Here is a 21,404-nt window from a genome sequence, read left to right as displayed (position 1 = left end):
TATCCTACAAGGAAAGTAGAAGGGGAAGGGAAAAACAAAAGGGTGTGAGTGGATGATAGAAGAAAGAGAAGATTGGGGGTGGGTTAATCAGAAGCAAAACACTATTGAGGAGGGATAAGAAAATAGAATAAACGAGGGGATAGAATTGGGAAATACAGTTACCAATAATAACTATGAAAAATATTTTGAAGCAAGTTCATCTGACAAAGGCTTCATTTCTCAAACACATAGTGAACTGAGTCAATTTTCATAAAAATAAGAGTCATTCTCCAATTGATAAATAATCAGAAGATATGATCAGTTTTCAGTTGAAACAATCAAAGCTATTTATAACCATATTAAAAAAATACTCTCACTATTGATTGGAGAAATATAAATTAAAACAATTTTGAGTTACTCCCTCATACATATTAGTTTAGCTAATAGGACAGAAAAGGTACATAATAATCTATGGAGGGGCTTTGGGAAAAATGAGACTTTAATGTACTGTTGGTGTATTTGTGAATTGATTCAATCATTCTGTAGAGCAGCTTGGAACTATGCCCAAAAGTCTATAAAATCATGTATATAATTTGACCTAGCAATACCACTACTTTGTTTGTATCCCAAAAGAGATGGAAAATAAAAAGGAAAAGGACCTACATGTACAAAAATATTTATAGCAGCTCTTTTCTTGTGGGTAAAAAATTATTATTTGAGGGGATGCCCACCAACTGAGGAATGGCTGAAAAGTTGTGGTATGTCATTATGATGGAATAATTGTACTATAAAAAGTGATTAACAAGATGCTCTCAGAAAACCTGGAAAGACTTGAATGGACTGATGCAAACTGAAATGTACTGTGTACAAAGTAACAGCAATATTGCAAGATAATCAGCTGTGAATGGCTTAATTATCACTCAGCAGTACAATGATCCAAGACAACTCTGAAGGACTTATAATGAAAAATGCTACCCATTCCCCCCCAAAAAAAATAATTGATAGTGTCTGACTACAGATTGAAGTATACTTTTTTTTACTTTATTTTTCTTGACTTTTTTCTTGTCTGTTTTCTTTCACAGAATGACTATTATGAATATGTTTTGTGTGACTACACATGTATAACTTATATGGAATTGTTTGCCTTCTCGATGGGGAGGACAGGTAGGGAGAGAGAAAGTTTTAAAAACCAATATTAAAATTGTTTTTACGTGTACCTGAGGAAAAGAAAATACTAAATAAAAGCTTAAATATAATTTCCCAGACCCCAGGTAAAAACCTCCTGTTTTATAATAATGCATTGTTGGTGGAGGTATAAACTAATCCATCCACTCTGGAGAGCAATTAGGAACTATGCCCAAAAAGCTATAAAACTGTGTATACCCTTTGACCCAGCAATACCACTTCTAGGTCATTATCCCAAAGACAACATAAAAATGAGAAAAGGACTCACATGTACAAAAATACTTAAAACAGCTCTTTATGTGGTGGCCAAGAATTGGAAATTGAGAGGATGCCTATCAATTGGATATCAATTGGGGAACTGCTGAACAAGTTATGGTATATGAGTGTAATGGAATATTATAATTTCATAAGAAATGATGAGCCTCTGAACTTCAGAAAAAACCTGGACTTATGCGAATTAATTCTGAGTGAAGTGAGCAGAACCAGGAGAACATTGTACACAGTAACAGCAACATTGTGTGATTACCAACTGTGATAGACTAAATTCTTCTCAACAATACAATGATGTAAGACAATTCCAAAAGACTTACGATGGAAAATGCTAACCAAATCCAGAAAAAAAACTATGGAGTCTGAATACGAATAGAAGCATACTATTTACACACTCTCTCACTCTCTCTCTCTCTCTCCCCCCCCCCACTCTCATCTCTCTCTCTTTTGTTTCTCCTTTCTCCTAGTTTTTCCCTTTGGTTCTAATTCTTCTTTGCAACATGACCAATGTGAAAATATCTTCAATATGGTTGTACATGTATAACTGATATTAGATTGCGTGCCATCTTGGGGAGGGGAGAGTGGAAGGAGTGGGATAAAATTTAGAATTGAAAGTCTTATAAAAGTGAATGCTGAAAACTAAAAGCAAGCTAATTAAAAAAAACAGCAAAAACAAATTAGCTTTGAAAAAAATAAGCTAACTGTAGACAATATAAAATATTAGAAAGTCTATCTGCTGAAACAAACTTAGGAACTATATGAACACAAATTACAAAACACTTTTCACACAAATAAAATCCAATCTAAATAACTGGAAAAATATCAGTTGTTCATGGGTAGACTGAGCTAATATAATAAAAATGACAATTATACCTAAATCAATTTACTTATTAACTGCCATACCAATCAAACTACCCAAAAATATTTTATAGGGCTAAAAGAAAATAATAGATTTCATCTGAGGGAACAAATGGTCCATAATATCAAGGGAATTGATGAAAATAAATGCAAGGAAAGGTGGCCTAACCATTCCAGATCTAAAATTGTATTATAAAACAGCAATCATCAAAGCTACTTGGTACTGGCTAAGAAATAGAATGGTGGATCAGTGAAATAGGTTAGGTACGGAAGACACCGCAGTCAATGACTATAGTAATCTACTGCTTGATAAACCCACAGACTCCAGGTTCTGGGATAAGAATTCACTACTTAACAAAACATGCTAGGAAAACTGGAAAATGGTATGCTAGAAACTATGCATAAACCAACATCTTGCACCATATACCAAGATAAGGTCAAAATGAGTACATGATTAAAGATAAAATGTGAAACTAAGCAAACTAGGAGAGCAAGAAATAGTTTACCTATCAGATCTATGGAGAAGTGAAGAATTTATGACCAAACAAGAGATGAAGATGAAATGCAAAATGGTTAATTTTGATTATGTTAAATTAAAAAGGTTTTGTACAAACAAAGTCAATGCAACAAAGATTTGAAGGGAAACAGAAATCTGGGAAACAATTTTTACAACCAGTGTCTCTGATAAAGCTTTCATTTCTAAAATACACAGAGACTCAAGTCAAATCTATACAAATACAAGTCATTCCCCAATTGATAAATGGGGAAATATTATGAATAGGTAGTCTTCAGGTGAAGTTTTCAGATGACTATATATAGTCATAGGAAAAAAATACTCTAAATCATTATTGAGTAGAGAAATGCAAATTAAAACAACAATTGAGGGAGAGGATTTTGGGAAGATGGTGGAGTAGGTCAGAAAATTTCAAGGTCTCAAGATTTTCCTCCACAAAAGAGATAAAATAGTGCCTCTGGGCCAACACATTGAGTGGTGAAAATGAATAAACAGTAAGAAAATAAATAATAGTAAGGGCAGAACAGGGGTACTCTTGGGACAATCAGAGAAGATCTGAAGAAAAATCCCAGGAAGAGATTTCCTCCCAGTGAAGAGTAAACACCTCAAGGCTGAGGACTGCTTAAACAACAAGAGATAAGTCTTGGGGTTTGCTGTTTTGGGACACTGGCTTAGCCCCAAGAACAGGAACTTTTACCTTTGAGATATTAAGGGGAGTTGGGTTTCTGACCTGGGGAAGATCTAGGGAACCTCAGCTGACAGGAAACATCAGATCAAGTTCTGCTGTAGAAAATAGCAAGGGAGAAAAGGAAACAGCACATGCATGGTGAATGAAGAAGCAGTGGGGCAGAGACATAGCTGACTATGTGCATTTACAGAAGTCTGGGGGTCTTGGTTCAAGTTCAAGGTCAGAGAGGAGAACTGAAGAGGATCAGAGGCCAGAGGCACAATGGCACAATCCCCCATATCTCAGGCCTAGAGGTGATTATAAAAACGAAACTATTACAAAAAAAAATGCACAGGAAAAGGAAAAAGAATCCAACCATAGAGAGCTATTATGGGAATAGAGAAGACTGGGGTTCATCTTCAGAAGAGGATGCTGAAGTGAAGAAATTCTCTTCTACCCCAAAGAGTAATGCCAAATGATCATTTGCCCAAAAATAATTCATTGAAGAACTTTAAACAAGACTTTAAAAATCAAATTGGAGTGATTGCTGAAAAACTAAAAAGAAAAATAATCCATGAAAAACAAAAAGATTATGAAAAGAAAATTAATCAATTACAAAAGGAGATCCAGAATATTAAGGAAGAAAATGACTCCTTTAAAATCAGAATTGGGCAGGGGAAGCCAGTGACATATACATATATATATGTATGCACACACACATACATATACATATGTGTGTATAAAGAATAAAAAAAAGACAATGTGCAACATCTCATAAGAAAAACAACTGATGTGGAGAACAGATCAAAGAATAGAAAACATATGAATAATTGGACTATCTGAAAACTATGATTAAAAAAAGTGGATACAAAAATACAAAAAAATAATTAAAGAAAATTGTCCTGAAGCATTAGAACAAGAGGGGAAAGTAGAAATAGGAAAAAAAATCCACGATTACTACCTGAAAGATATACTACAAGGAAAACTCAGAGGAATATTATGGTCAAATTCCAAAACACCCTGCTCAAGGACAAAATATTATGAGCAACAAGAAAAAAAAATGTACATATGGCAGTACCACAATTGGAATCTCACAAGACCTAACAGTGGTAACAGTAAAAGATCAAAGGTCTAGGAACACTATATGTAGAAGAGCAAAAGAACTGGGCTTCCAGGCAAAAATATCACACCCAGCAAAGCTCAGCATAATTCTTTATGAAAAAAAATGAACATTTAATGAATCATCATAATTTTAGGAATATGTTTAAAAAAATCCCTCAACCCAATATTAAGTTTGACATACAAGAAGGAAGAGAAATATAAAGTACATACCAATGACCACTTACAAGGGACTCAATAAGGACAGAATATTCACCTTTCATGTATTAAATGTAAAACGTGTATCTAAGATTGTTATTAGTAATTAGGTAGCTTATAAGAAAGATTGAGGTAGCCCTGAATATGATATGACTTCAAATAGTAACACCATTCAAGAACAGCTAAATAGTAACCATCTTATACAAACAAGGTACAAGAGGAAGAACAAATATAGAGGAATTAGATGGGGGAGGGGGCTGTTAGTTCTGGAAACCTACTTTCATTGGGAATGGGTTCAAGAGGGGAAAATATATGTAAATTTAGAAGAGTATAAAAGTCTTCTAAATTTAGAAAGAAATAATACTCTAAGGGGATACAGAGGGGAGAGAGAATAAAAGAGGGATCTTTGGAGAGGAGGGTGAAGGAATAAGTCAAAAGTGGGGTATAGACAGGTATTTAGATTTAGAGGAATGGGAGGATAAGGGAGGGACCTTTAGAGGAAATGGGGATAGAATAGGTCAAAGAGCTTTACAAAAGGGTGTTAGATTTAGGGAATGTGACAATAAGGGAGGGATTGCTGCAGGGGGGCATAGGGTAAGTAAAAGAGGGCAAGGTACCAGTTAGAAGTAAAGTAGAGGAGTTAGGAGAAACAGGAAATAGGAAATAAGAGATACCCACAAACATAGAAACAAACATTAAGAGTAGAATCTATTAAGGAAAGTACATGTTTGTGTATGTATGAATATATGTATGTATGTGTGTGTGTATAGTTTATACAGATAGATAGATAGATATAGATAGACATAGACATATATCTATCCTTAATTATAGCCTCAAGGTGGGGAGTAGGGGTGAGAAAGGTGAAAAAAGAATAAAGTAAAAAGTGTACAGCAGAGAACAAAAGAAAACCTTCAAAAAAGCAAAGAAAAGATGGACAGCTTTCAACATAACACATAGTATATAATACATAGGTTTTATGAAATGAAAAGTTATTCTATACATTCAGAATCCTCTCCTGTGTTCTGCTGTGTACATGCCATGTTTTGGGGGACAGCTAGGTAGAACAGCAGATAGAGTACGGGCTCTGCAGTAAAGAGGACCTGAATTCAACTCTAACCCCAGACATTTGACATTTAATAGCTGTGTGACCATGAGCAAGTTACTTACCCCCAATTGCTTCACACACACACACACACACACACACACACACAGAGAGAGAGAGAGAGAGAGAGAGAGAGAAAGAGAACCAGCTAACAAAATATCCCTCTAAGTTACTACATCACACCTACCTGATTGGCTAACTTGACAAAACACAAAAATGATAAATGTTGGAGAAGATGTGGGAAAATTGGAACACTAATGCATTGTTGGTAGAGGTGTGAACTGATCTAACCATTCTGGAGAACAATTTGAAATTATGCCCAAAGGGTTATAAAACTGAGCATATCCTTTAATCCAGCAATACCACTACTGGGTCTGTATCCCAAATAAATTATAAAAAAGGGGAAAGGACCCATATGTACAAAAATATTTATAGCAGATTTTATTGTGGTGGAAAAAGAATTGGAAATTGAGGGGATAGCCATCAATTGGGGAATGGATGAACAAGTTGTGGTATATAAATGTGATGGAATACTACTGTTCCATAAGAAATGATAAGCAGGTAGACTTCAGAAAAACCTGGAAGCACTTACATTAACTGATACTGAGTGAAGTTAGCAGAACCAGAACACTGTACACATAGTAACAGCAACATTGTGTGATGATCAACTTTGTTAGACTTAGCTCTTCTCAGCCTTTCAAGGACCTAAGAAAACTACAAAAGACTCAAGATGGAACATGCTATCCACATCCAGTAAAAAGAACCATGGAGCCTGAATGCAGGTCTAAGCATACTATTTACTCTCTCTTTTTTTTTTTGTTTCTTCTTTCTTATGGTTCCTCCCATTGTTTCTAATTCTTCTTTACAACATGACTAATGTGAAAATATGTTTAACATAAATGTATATGTAGAGCCTGTATCAGATTGCTTGCCCTCTTGGGGAAATAGGAGTGGAGGGAGGGGGAGGAAATTTAAAACTCAAAATCTTATTGAAGTGAATGTTGAAAACTAAAAACAAAAAACAAAAAACAACAAAAAAAAACAATTAATACTTAAAAAAAGAATGTTGTCCAACCTCAACTCTGCAAAAAGAGGAGCCAATGTGAAGTGCAATGTGCCAGTGTTGTTGGATTATCTTTTCTTTCCTGAACCAACTGCCAGAAGCTTTGGTCCAAGCATTCCAGTCTTTCAGGAGAAATTCACAGATGGATAAATAGAGGGAGAGAGAGGGAAGGGAAAGAGAGAGAGAGAGAAAGAGAGAGAGAGATGGATATAGATAGATATAGATATATACACACATATATAAACATATATGTGTATATGTACATATGTATGTGTATATATGTGTGCGTATAAGTATATACATACAACTGTGTACATATGTAGGTGTTTGTATATATGCACAAACACATGCATATACATATCTATACATATCGATATTCATGTGCATACACATATCCATATGTGTATATATATATATATATATTCATATATATGAAGAGAGAGAGAGAGAGAGAGAGAGAGAATATATAAGAAGAGATAGGAAAACCACACCATTTGCAAAGAGGCCTGATTTTCAGATAAATCTAAGAGAAAAACCTGCAGAGAACCTCAAGACCAGGAGGAAAGGTCAAGGCACTATTCTTTGCCACCAAAGAGGTATATAAAGCTCACATTTTTCTAGGGTGTTACAATATATTCAGGAATCATTTTGTATATCATATATTCAAAATAAATACACAGTGATTTTGGTGAGATAGGTAGAAGGGTAAAACAACTAAGGAAATCAGAAATACCTATTTAAGGTGTTTCATACACAGAGACTTGAAGTGAGTAGGTAGTGGACCCAAGAACAATGATAGGAAGAAATAATCCAAGAATAGGAAACACAGTTTATGCAAAGACATATGGACTGAAGTTGGAATTTTATGTAAGGAGAATACCAAATTAACCAATTGGGTTGGGGTGAGTATAGTTGGTTGTGGGAAATAGGGGAAAAAATACAAGGAAAATTATGAATTGATTCCCCAAGTCAAATTTGGAGGAAGTGATCTTTTTTTTTTTTTTTTGGCTAGGCAATGGGGTTAAGTGATTTGCCTAGGGTCACAAACAGCCAGTAAGTGTTACGTATCTGAGACTGCATTTGAACTCAGGTCTTCTGGAATCCAGGGCCGGTGCTCTACCCACTGCCCCACCTAGCTGCCCTTGGAAGTGATCTTTTAAAGCAAGAGTTCTTTGACCTTTTGTGTGTCATGGATCCATTTAGCAGTCTGATAAAGCTTATAAACTCTTCTTGGAAAAAAATCTTAAATAATTTACAGAAATACTAAATTTTAGTTAGAAATTAGTGAAAATATGTATTTTTTCATTTACAAGTCCACAAACTCACTGAAATTTATCCATAGACCTAGGGGCTTTATGAACCCAAGATTAAAAACCCACAGTCTAAAGAATGTACCTTTGTATTTCAAACATAATTTAGTTACATTACACATCACAAAGATGACTCTGTTGCCATAGTTAAAAGCATAAATAGAAGGAAGTTACTTCCAGGAGCCAAGATGGTGGACTAAGAAGTAAGTTTCTCTCACCTTCCCTTATTAACCTCTGAAAGCCCAGAAAATATCACCCCAGGAAAAACCCTGGAACAGCTGAACCAGAAGAAAGATGGGTTGCAGCAGTCCAGTAGTCCAGGTAGCTTGAGGGATTAATGAGAAAGGCCCCTTTTACCCTGGGTTAAGGGGAGCACTATAGAACAGGAGGCATCCCAGCAAGCTAATGGAAAGACCCACCTCAGCATACCAGGAGAAGATTCTGAAGCCCAGGTGGTGGAGCAGGTAAACACCGAGACCTGGACCCCCAAGGACCTCTTTGAGGGCAGGGGAACCAGTGGAAACCAGCTCAGAAAACCACCAGGTGCCTCGGCATTCTGCAGCAACTGGCTCTACCAGTGCCTCAGCAAAACTCTGGGAAGCAATGCTCCAAGGGGCTCCAGGTGAATAAACATCCTGCAACATCCATCTGAAAGTAACTGAAAGAAGCAAAAGGAAGGAAAAGCCTGGGTGAGCAGGTAACCTCCAGGGGCCAGACTATCCAATCTTACCCCTAGAGTTCCAGTGTTGCTGATTCCAGCCCAACACCAGGTAAGCTGCCAGAACCCTATAGCTTCCAACTGCCAACATCGGAGGCCCCAGCACACAAAGCCAGTGACCAGGCCCTAGGCTCCTAATACAAGAAACTTGGGTCAGTGTGCCCTGCTCCCCAGCAGAAGAGCTCAATCTCTTTAAAGACCAGGAAATAAAAAAACATCATGAGCAAAAGAAACATACAATAGATTTTTATTATGGAAACAGTGAAGATCAAGACAAATTCTAAAGAGGACAATATTGTCAACAAACTCGTATTTGGAAACTCAAACGGGAATATGAACTCATCTGAAGCCCAAAAAGCCTTCTTAAAAGAGCCCAAGAAGGATTTTAAAAGTCAAAAGAGAGGTAGAAGAAAAATTGGGAAAAGAAATGAGAGGTATGCAAGAGAGAGTCAATAGCTTGGAAAAGGAAGGACAAAAATTAACTGTAGAAAACAAGTTCTTAAAAAATACAATCGGCCAAATGGTGAAGTACATACAAAATCTAATAGAAGAAAAGAATTTGTTAAAAATTCGAATTGGGCAAATGGAAGCTAATGACTCTATGAGAGAGTGAGAATCAGATAAACAGAAACAAAAGAATGAAAAAATAGATGAAAACATAAAATACCTCATTGATAAAAACAACTGACCTAAAAAAAAAATCAATCTGGGAGAGACACCTGGTCTACCTGAAAATCATGATGAAAAAAAAAAAAAAAGCCTGGACACATCTTTCAGGAAATCATAAAGGAAAACTGCCCTGAGGTCCTAGAACCAGAGGGTAAAATAGCCATAGAAAGAATCCACCGATCACCTCCTGAAAGAGATCCCAAGTTGAAAATGCCAAGAAAGATAATAGTCAAATTCCAAAACTATCAGGTTAAAGAGAAAATACTGCAAACAGCCAGAAAGAAACAATTTAAATATCATAGAACCACAGTCAGGATTATACAGGACCTTGCAGCTTCTACATTAAAAGTTCATAGAGTGTGGAATACGATATTCCATAAGGCAAAGGAGCTTGGATTACAACCAAAGATCAACTACTCAGTGAAAATGAGCATAATATTTCAGGGGAGGAGATGAATATTCAATGAAATAGGAGACTTCCAAACCTTTCTGATAGAAAGACCAGAGCTCAACAGAAAATTTGATCTTCAAATACAAAACACAAGAGAGACATATAAAGGTAAATGGGACAGAAAGAAACAACATGTTATTAATAAGGGAAAACTGTTTAAATCCCTACAAGGGAAGATGACACTTGTAACTCTTGAAAACTGTATTGGTATTACACCACGTTAAAGGGGTATATATAGAGGGGGTGGGTATAAGTTGACTTTGATGTAATAATAAAAATAAATCTAGTCAAGGTGGAAAAAATAAAATCGTAAATACACTACATAATAGGACCAGGAAAAATTAAGCCATTAGTGAAGTGTACCTTGACTCTGCCATTGCCCCCAAAATCTTGTCTTGTCAGAGGCAGGTTGACTCAGGCTGAGAGTACACAGATACTTCAGGCTGATAGCACACATATTATGATCTGGGAATACCCATAGCTATCAGGAAAGGACTCATCTTTGGAGCCAGAAATTAAGTCAAACAATAAGTTATATCCCTGAAATTCCTTGAGCCCCATGATCTTCTAGTGATCTCAGAATTTGAATTTCCCAAGTTTAAAATGCATTTCTCACCTCAACTGCTTGAATTTTGGCATACAAAATGTGGGACCACTCTAGCCCAGTCTTTTTTATTTGTTTTCTTTATCCCTACCTAGGTCCTGATTTCAACTCTGTCTCTTAACAGGAGGATATTATCCTACTTAGCCCTTGTACATATCCTATTAAATTCCCATGCATATTCCCAAGTTCAGATATAATATGCCCTCCCATTTTTTAGTCTCCTCAGTTTGAAATCTTTTCTCTCTTTCGTACAGCCATTGACCTACCGGCTATTCTCCTCCCTTTTCATCTTTTATTCCCATTACAGTACAAATGGCTCATAACAGTTTAAAATATTATCCCAGCCAAGAGAATTTGCATTCTATCAGTGATCAGAATCATAAGATAAAGAAATGAATTTCTGACAGTGGAGGCAGCTGGTCCTTCATTTGGAGAAACATCCGACTGTGAATTATAAAGATCTATGCCCATTGAAAAGATGTTGAGAGCTCTTGAAGTAATATAAATCTACCATTTTTATTTGAAAAAGATAATATGGACTTCTCCATACCATATGAGGGAATTGGACTCACTGGTCTCTAAGGTTGCAGTTTTTAATTTATGATTCTTTGAAAAAGTGATACTTATTCAAACCTTTGTTTTTATTCTCAAATAAGTTATGATGCTCTGTGTTGTCCTATATATAAAAAAGTTATGCAAGATTTTACATTTAAACAATGCACAATCTAGTAGGAGAAGTGAACCATATTTAATTAAATTCAATGGAAAAAATAAAGGCTTATTTGAATTCAAATAGTTTACAACACATAGTAAGGAATGAAGCATATGTGCAAGACACTAGGCTAAGCATTGAGAATATAAAAATGAAAATAAAAAGTATAGCCATTGCCCTTGTGAATGTTTCAATAAAAAAGGTGATACATACACACACACACATACACACACACACACACACACATATATTCATAACAAAGTAATGTCGGAATGATGTGTCACATTATAAGACTTTAGAGAAGGAGCAGATCACCTCCACATAGAAATGTCAGGGACATTTAAGCTGGTCCTTAAAGGATGAGTATGATTTTGATAGGTAAAAATAGGAGTAGTGAGAGAATTCTAAGTAGATGGCAAAGACTCAAGGTAAGAAAGCAGAATATGCATTCAGGGGATGGTGGATAATTCAAACTGATGATAAAAGAGGGTTCAGATGTCCTATAGTTAGAGATAAATCTTCAAAGCTAATTTGGGGATAGATTGCAAATAACCTTAAATTTCAGGCTCAATTCAATAGTCAGTGGGGACAACTGAAGGTTTTTTTTTTCTTTTTATAAAAGGAGTTTATAGTCATAGCAGGATTTTTGGAAGACTAATCTGGCACCAGAAAGGCAACAACAGTTGTAGAGAACTACTTTCAGTAAGCTGATGGAGAGCAGCTCTCAGGAACAGAACATGTGATTTCAAGGGCTACCTCTGAACCACACTTTATCTGTGTACCTAGACAAGTCACATACCCTCTCAGTGTCCCAAGAGACATTCTAAGACTACAAATTACAGAACAAGCACCTATCTGCAATAATGGAGGACATTTCTAACTAGATCATAGGGTAGTAGTGAAAATGAGTAACAACAAGAAAAAAAATAAGAAAAAAAATAAGTACCTACTGTAGTATTCCTGGTATTGTGGAAGGAATAAGAGCCTAAACTAGGAAGGGGCAATGCCAATTGACTGTATTATTTCAAAGAAATAATAGTAAGTCTTGACAGAATTTTGCAAGGGGGAAAGACAATGAAGGAAAGGAAAGAATCAAATAGTAATTCATGGTTTTTAGGCTAATTGACCAAGATAATGGTGGTACCATTCATGCATTCACTATTTTAAGTGCATGCTATGTGCCAGATACTATGCTAACACTGAAGATACAAAAAGAAGAAAAAGACTGTCTTTGCTCTTGAGGACTTATAATCCAATGGGGGAGACAACATATAAACAAATATATAAAAAGCTATCTATATGCAAGATAAATAGTAAATAATCAAAAGAAGAATTAAGAGGACTTAGTGAAGATTTCTTATGGAAAATGATATTTGAGTTGTGATTTAAAGGAAGCCAGGAAGGTCAAAGGTCAAAACAGATGATGGGGAGCATTCCAGCTAGAAGAAAATGAATGCAGTAGAGAAATGGAATGTCTTATTCATGGACTATTTGTTAAAAGCTACTGTAGTTCTCACATTAGACAAAAGGGAGGACAACTGAATGGGAATTCAAATACAAGTACACAAAAATAAAGGACAATCTGGAAGCATAGATTCAAAAAAAAAGATCTCCCTACAAACAAAATATATTAATCTCAAACACAGGAAGTACATAGACAACTTAACTTTCACTCAGAAAAACAAAAATTCAAAAAGTCTGTAAGCCATATCACATAAAATAATGATGCAAGAGAAATGTTCAGAACTTCTAAACAAAGAACACAAAGTAAAAGAATAGTGAATAGAGAGAGCCCAAAGATCACCTCAGTGTGGGCTGAAGAGTTATGCTGTAATCTCTAAGACATAAAGTGATTAAATGTGATGATTGCAGTGACAAAAAATAATAACAATAATTCCACAAATGACTGAAAATCCTTCAAATATAAGGAAAGACAATTTAAATAGTATAAGACTAGTATATCAGAAACTTTAGTAGAAAAAATAAAATGTTTGGTTCAAAATGGAACCCAAAATGAAACACCCTGTAAGCCCTAGCCTAATCATTTGTGAAAAAAAAATAATATTCAATAAAAAGAGGAAATTGACTAAAGGTAAAGGTAAAAGGTAAAAGAGGCCAAAAAATCCAATGGAGAACAGAATTCATTAAAAAGCAGAATTGGCTAAATGGAAAAAAGAGTTCACTGAAGAAAATAATTCCTTAAAAAAATCAGAATTAGGCAGTAGAAGTTAATGACTCCATGAGACATTAAGAAAGAATATAGCAAAAGTAAAAGAATGAAAAAAAATAGAATAAAATATGAAATATCTCATTAGATAACAATGATCTGGAAAATAGAGGAGATACTTTGAGAATTATAGGACTACCCGAAAGCCATTATTTAAAAAAAAAAACAAAAACAAAAACAAAAGAGCCTAGACACCATATTTCAATAAATTCTTCAGGAAAACTGTTCTGATATTCTAAAGTCAAAGGATAAACTAGAAATGGAAGGGATTCACATATCACTTCCTAGAAGAGATCTCAAAATTAAAACTACCAGGAATATTATATCCAAATTCCATAGCTCCCAGTCAAGGAGAAAATACTGAGAACAGCCAGGAAAAAAAATATCATGGAGCCACAGTCAGAAAAAACACAAGATTTAGCAGTTTCCACACTAAAGGATAAGAGGACTTGGAAGATGATATTCTGGAAGGCAAAGGATCTAGGATTATAAGCAAGAATTACCTATCCAGCAATCTTAAGTATAATCCTTCAGAAGAAAAAAAAAAGTGGATATTTAATGAACTAGAGGACTTTTAAGCACTCCTAATGAAAAGACCAGAGTTGAATAGAAAAATTTCTATTCTTTCCACTTAATAATATTTTATATTTTCCCAATTACATATAAAGATAAAGATATTTGACATTCAGTTTTATAAGATTTTGAGTTCCAAAATCTTTTTTTTTCTCCCTTCCCCAGGCCAAAAAAATGGCACACAATCTGATATGGGCTATACATGTACAATCATATTAAACATATTTCTGCATTAGTCATGTTATGAAAGAAGAATCAGAACAAAAGAGAGAAGGCATAAGAAGAAAAGGAAAAAAAATAGTATGCTTCAATCTTCATTCAGACACCATCATTCTCTCTGCTTATGGAAAGCATTTTCCATCATGAGTCATTTGGATTTGTTTTAGATCGTTTAGATCATGTTTTAGATCACTGTATTGCTGCAAAGAGCCAAGTCAATCAACAAGTCACACAACATTGCTATTACTGTGTACAGTGTTCTCCTGGTTCTGCTCACTTCACTTAGTATCAGTTCATGTAAGTCTTTCCAGTTTATCTGAAGTCCACTGGCTCATCATTTCTTTTTTTTTGAGTTTTTTTTTTTTATTAATTTATATTGACATCAATAATCACTTCCATAAACTTTTGAGTTTTAAATTTTTCTCTGCCTCCATCTCCACTTCCACAACAAGATGGTGTGCAATCTGATTAGGCTATACATATGCAGTGCTATGATATATACTTTCATATTAATGACGTTGTAAAGAAGAAGAATTGGAACCAATAGGAGGAACCGTCAGAAAGAGAAAACAAAACACAACAGAAGAAAAATATAGCAAATACTATGCTTTGATCTGCTTTCAAACTCCATTGTTCTTTCTTTGGATGTAGATAGCACTTTCTATCATGAGACTTTGGAGATGTCTTAGATCCTTGCATTGTTGAGAAGGGCTAAGTCTATTAATGTTAGTAATTGCACAATGTGGCTGTTACTGTGTAAAATGTTCTACTGGCTCTGCTCACTTCACTCAGCATCAGTCCATACAAGTCTTTCCAGGTTTTTCTGATGTCTGCTCTCTCATCATTTCTTATAGCACAATAGTATTCCATTACATTCATATACCACAACTTATTCAGTCATTCTCCAATTGATAGGTATCCTCTCAATTTCCAATTCTTTGCCACCACAAAAAGAGCTGCTATGAATATTTTTGTACGTGTTGGTCCTTTTCCCATTTGTATGATCTCTTTGGGATACAACCCTAGAAGTGCTATTGCTAGGTCAAAGGGTATGCACATTTTTATAGCCCTTTGGGCATAGTTCCAAATTGCTCTCCAAAATGGTTGGATCATTCCACAACTCCACCAAAAATGCATTAATGTTCCAATTTTCTCACATCTTCTCCAACATTTCTCATTTTACTGTTTTGTCACATTGGCAAATCTGATAGGTGTGATGTGGTACCTCAGAGTTGTTTTGATATGCATTTCTCTAATCAATGGTGATTTAGAGCATTTTTTCATATGACTATACATAGCTTTAATTTCTTCATCTGAAAACTACCTGTTTTCAAACTAACCCTTTGAGTATTTATCAATGGGGGAATGACTTTTATTCTTATAAATTTGACTTAGTTCTTTATATATTTTAGGAATGAGGCCCTTATCGGAGACACTAGTTGTAAAAAATCTTTCCCAGTTTTCTGCTTCCCTCCTAATCTTGGTGGCATTGGCTTTGTTTGTACAGAAACTTTTCAATTTAATGTAATGAAAATTATCCATTTTTCATTTTGTAATGCTTTCTGTCTCCTGTTTGGTCACAAATTTTTCTCTTCTCCTTAAATCTGATAGGTAAACTATTCCTTGCTCTCCCAGTTTGCTTATAGTATCAGCCTTCATATCTAAATCCTGAACTCATTTTGACTTTATTTTGGTATATGGTATGAAATTTTGTTCTATGCCTAGTTTCTGCCATACTCTTTTGCAGTTTTCCCAGCAGTTTTTGTCAAAGAGTGAGTTCTTATCCCAGAAGCTGGGGTCTTTGGGTTTATCAAATAGTACATTACTACAGTCGTTGACTACCATATCTTGCATACCTAACCTATTCCACTGATCCACAACTCTATGTCTTATCCAGAGAAAGAAGAGATCAATGAATTGGTGATGCAACTAAAAAAAGTTAGAAAAAAAGAACAGATTAAAAATCCCCAATTAAACTTTTCATCCTCAATGAAAATCAAAGGAAAAATTAAGAAAACTGGAATTAAGAAAACTATTGAACTAATAAATAAAACTAAGAGCTGGTTTTATGAAAAAAATAATAAAATAAACTTTTCATTAATTTGATTTAAAAATGAAAGAAAACCAATTCCCAGTATCAAAATGAAAAAAGTGAATTCTCTACCAATGAAGAGGAAATTAAAACAATAATTAGGAACTGTTTGGCCCAATTGTATGCCAACAAATCTGACAATCTTAGTGAAATGGATGAATATTTACAAAAATATAAATTGCCCAGATTAACAGAACTACCCTGACATTCTAGAACCAGAGGGTAAAATAGAAATTGAAAGAATCCAATGATCACCTCCTGAAAGAGATCCCCAAAGGAAACTCCTAAGAATATTGTATCTAAATTCCAGAGTTCCCAGGTCAAGGAGAAAATATTGCAAGCATCCAGAAAAAAAAGGAAAAAAACAATTGAAGTATTGTGAAAACACAATCAGTGTTACATAAGATTTAGCAGCTTCTACATTAAGGGACCTAAGGGCTTGGAATATGATATTCTGGATGGCAAAGGAGATAGAATTGCAACCAAGAATCACCTACCCAGGAAAATTGAGTATAATCCTTCAGAGGAAAAAATGGACATTCAGTGAAATAGAAGACTTTCAAGCATTCTTGATGAAAAGACCAGAGCTGAATAGAAAATTTGACTTTCAAGTACAAGACTCAAGAGAAGCGTGAAGAGATAAACAGGAAAGATAAATCATAAGGGACTTATTAAGGTTGAACTGTTTACATTCCTACATAGAAAAATATGTGTAACTCATGAGACCTTTCTCAGTATTAAGGTAGTGGGAGGGAAAAATTATATATATAGATAGATTGATAGATAGAGGGCACAAAGTGATTTGAAGATGAATGGTTGATATCTGGAGAATAAAATCAAGGGCTGAGAGAGGATTATGCTGAAAGAAGGAGAAAAGGAAAGATAGAGTGGGGTAAATTATCTCACATAAAACAGACAAGAAAAAACCTTTTACAGTGGAGGGGAAGTGGGGGAAGGTGAGAAGGAATGAGTGAATCTTATTCTCATCAGATTTGGCTTAAGGAGGGAATAACATACACACTCAGTTGGGTTTAAAAATCTATCTTACCCTACAGGAAAATAAAGGGGAAGGAAATAAAAGAGTGGGGGAATTATAAAGGGGAGAACAAATTGGGGGAGGGGGTAATCAGAAGCAAACACTTCAGAGGAGAGAAAGGGTCAAAAGAGAGAATAGAATAAATGGGGGGTGGGTTAGGATGAAGGGAAATAAATATAGTTAGTTTTCCACAACATGATTATTATGGAAGTGTTTTGCCTGACTACACATATATAACCTATATCAATTTCCTTGCCTTCTCAATGAGGGTGAGTGGGAAGGGAGGAAAGGAGAAAATTTGGAACCTAAAGTTTTAAAAACAAATGTTAAAAATTGCTTTCACATGCAACTGGAAAATAAGATATACAGGCAATGGGGTATAGAAATCTATCCTACTCGTGAGGAAAATAGAAGGGAAAGGGGATAAGAGAAGGGGGAGAGATAGAAGGGAGGGCAGATTAAGGGATAGGGTATTCAGAATACATGCCATCTTAGGATGGGGGTAGGGGTGAAATGGGGGGAAAATTTGGAACTCAAAATCTTGTGGAAGTGAATATTGAAAACTAAATATATATCACAAGTATCATCTTTTTCATAGGGGTGTAAACAGTTTAGCTCTATTGAGTCTCATGTTTTCATTTCCCTTTTTATCTGTTTATGCTTCTCTTGGGTCTTGATATTGAAGATCAAATTTTTGGTTTAATTCTGGTCTCCTTATGAAATCTTGAAATCCTTCTGTTTCATTGAATTACCATATTTTTCCTATGATGTATTATGGTTAATTTTTCTGCATAAGAGATTCTTGGTTGTCATCCTAGCTCCTTTCCTTTCTGGAAAACAATGTTTCATGCTCTCCAATCTTTTAATTTTGCAGCTTCCAAGTTGTGCGTAATCCTTATTGTTGTTCCCAAATATTTAAATTGTTTCTTTCTGACAGTTGTAGTATTATCTCCTAAGCTGATATTTCTGAAATTTGGCTATACTGTTCCTTAGAGAGTTTTTTTTCCACCTCTTTCCTGAGGTGATCATTGGATTCTTTCAATGCTTATTTTGCCCTCTGGTTCTAGGACATCAGGACAGTTTTCCATGATAATTTCTTGATTGATGGTGTCCAGAAGAGACAGGATTATAGGAAGATGGCAGAGTAGGTTAGAAAATTCAAAACTCTCCATATTTCCCTATGATCAACATAAAATAGCACCTCAGGGAGAATATAGAGCATTTAAAAAATAAACAAGAGTTGGGGCCGAACAGGGGTCAATAAGAAAAGGGCCAAATAAACATCCCAGACTAGTTCCTACGAAATGACAAGTGGAGAACTCTGGGGCTAGTTGGGTTGGGAGATGGTCTCTGCCCCAGTCACTGAAACTTTCACCTACAATACAGTGAGGGTCATCTATATCTGAGTCTGGGAAAATTGAGGGATCTTCCACTGATAAGCAACACAAGACCCAGCTGGGGGAGACATAACTCTGGGCAAGAAGGAACCAGCACATGTCCATTGAGTACAGAAGCAGTGGGGTGGGGATGTTGTTGGCTGTTGGCACTGACAGGATGGTGGAGTTCTTCATTATGGTTCCAAACCAGTGAAGGAGGAACTGAGACTAGAGGCACCAACCTCTGAACATCTTGACTAGAGGTGATTAAAAATAATAATAAGGTGCTATGAATTAAAAAAAAAATAAGTAGGGAAAGGAGAAAGAATCCAACTACAGAAAGTTTAAATGGGAATAGAGAAGAATGGGGTATATCTTCAGAGGAGGATACTGAAGCAAAGATAGCCTCTCTTACCACAAAGAATGACATTAAATGGTCACCTGCCCAAAAAGAATTCATAGAAAAACTTAAAAAAAATTCTTTATAAATCAAAAGAGAGATGGTGGAGGGAAAGCAGTGACTTGCTTGAGCTCTCCCCCCAAAGCCCTTCAAATACCTATAAAAAATGGCTCTAAATAAATTCTAAAGCAGCAGAACCCACAAAAAGACAGAGTGAAACAAATTTCCAGCCAAAGACAGCCTGGATGGTTGATCGGGAAAGTATATCGCTCAGGGCAAGGAGAGGAGTTTGGTGTGGGCACACAGGCCGCATCGACCCTGAAGCTGGCCTCAGAAGACTGAATGGCAGGCAGCTGTGGCAGTTTCCAGACTTCTCAACCCACGAATGCTGAAGATAACTTAGAAGGTCAGTGGGAAAAGTCTGTGACTGTGGTGAGAGAGGACCTGGGTCTCAGTCACAAATCTCGAGCATGATCTCTTTGCCAGTGCTGAGGCAGGAATCTCTTCCTTTACCGGTGCTTGGATCTGGGTCGCTGTTCTGAGGGGTGGTCCTGGGGTGAGGGGGAACACTGGTGTGGTGGAGTTTATTGTGGTGGTGGAGAGAAAACACCTCACCCCTTATCATACCACCTTGGAAGAGCTGAAAATTTTCAGGTCCCTAGAAGTATCTCTGAAAACAGCTGTACAAACCCCCAAAGCTTGGGACAGTACACTCTTCACATTGGAAACAGACTTTTACTTTAACAAAGAGTTTAAAACTCAAGTAATTGGCTGGGATCATGAGTAAGCAGCACAAAGAGTCAGACTATATTATCTTACTTTGGTGACAAAGAAGATCAAAACATATAACCAGAAGAAGACAATGAAGCCAAAGCTCCTACATCCAAAGCTTCCAAGAAGAATATGAATCAGTTCCAGGCCTTAGAAGGGCTCAAAAGGGATTTTGAGAAGCAAGTAAGAGAAGCATAGGAAAAACTGAGAGTGATGCAAGAAAGTCATGAAAAATAAGTCAGCAGCTTGCTAAAGGAGAGTCAAAAAATACTGAAGAAAATAACACCTTAAAAAATAGCAAATGGCAAAAGAGGTCCAAAAAGCCAGTGAGGAGAAGAATGCCCTAAAAAACAAAATTGGCCAAATGGAAAAGGAAGTTCAAAAGATTACTGAAGAAAATACTTCCTTAAAAATTAGAATAGAGCAATTGGAAGCTAGTGACTTTATGAGAAATCAAAGCACTGTAAAACAAATCTAAAAGAATGAAAAATTAGAAAACAATGTGAAATATCTCATTGGAAAAACAACTGACCTGGAAAATAGATCCAGGAGAGAGAATTTAAAAATTATTGGACTATCTGAAAGCCATGATCAAAAAAAGAGCCTAGACATCAACTTTCAAGAAATTATCAAGGAAAACTGTCCTGAAACTTTAGAACCACAGGGCAAAATAGAAATTGAAGGAATCCACCGATCTCCCACTGAAAGAGATCCCCAAAGGAAAACTCCTAGGAATATTGTAGCCAAATTCCAGAGTTCCCAGGTCAAGGAGAAAATATTACAAGCAGCCAGAAAGAAACAATTCAAGTACTGTGGAAACACAATCAGGATAACACAAGATTTAGCTGCTTCTACATTAAGGGACCACAGGGCATGGAATATAATGTTACAGAGAGCAAAGGAGATAGGATTACAACCAAGAATCACCTACCCAGCAAAGCTGAGTATAATCCAGCAGTGGAAAAAATGGTCATTCAGTGAAATAGAAGACTTTCAGGCATTCTTGATGAAAAAACCAGAGCTGAATAGAAAATTTGATTTTCCAATACAAGACTCAAGTGGAACATGAAGAGGTAAACAGGAAATAGAAAATCATAAGAAACTTATTATGGTTGAACTGTTTACATTCTTGCATGGAAAGATGATATTTGTAACTCATGAGACCTTTGTCAGTATTAGGGTAGTAGGAGGGGGAAAAAATTACATGTACATTTATATAGATATAGATAGATAGATAGATAGATAGATAGATAGATAGATAGATAGATAGATAGATAGATAGATAGATAGA

This window comes from Vombatus ursinus, unplaced genomic scaffold (assembly GCF_900497805.2).
Source record: "Vombatus ursinus unplaced genomic scaffold, bare-nosed wombat genome assembly UNPS02014791.1, whole genome shotgun sequence".
In the NCBI taxonomy this organism is placed as follows: Eukaryota; Metazoa; Chordata; class Mammalia; order Diprotodontia; family Vombatidae; genus Vombatus; species Vombatus ursinus.
The sequence above is the reverse complement of the archived record's forward strand: the minus strand, read 5'-3'. Positions refer to the sequence as shown.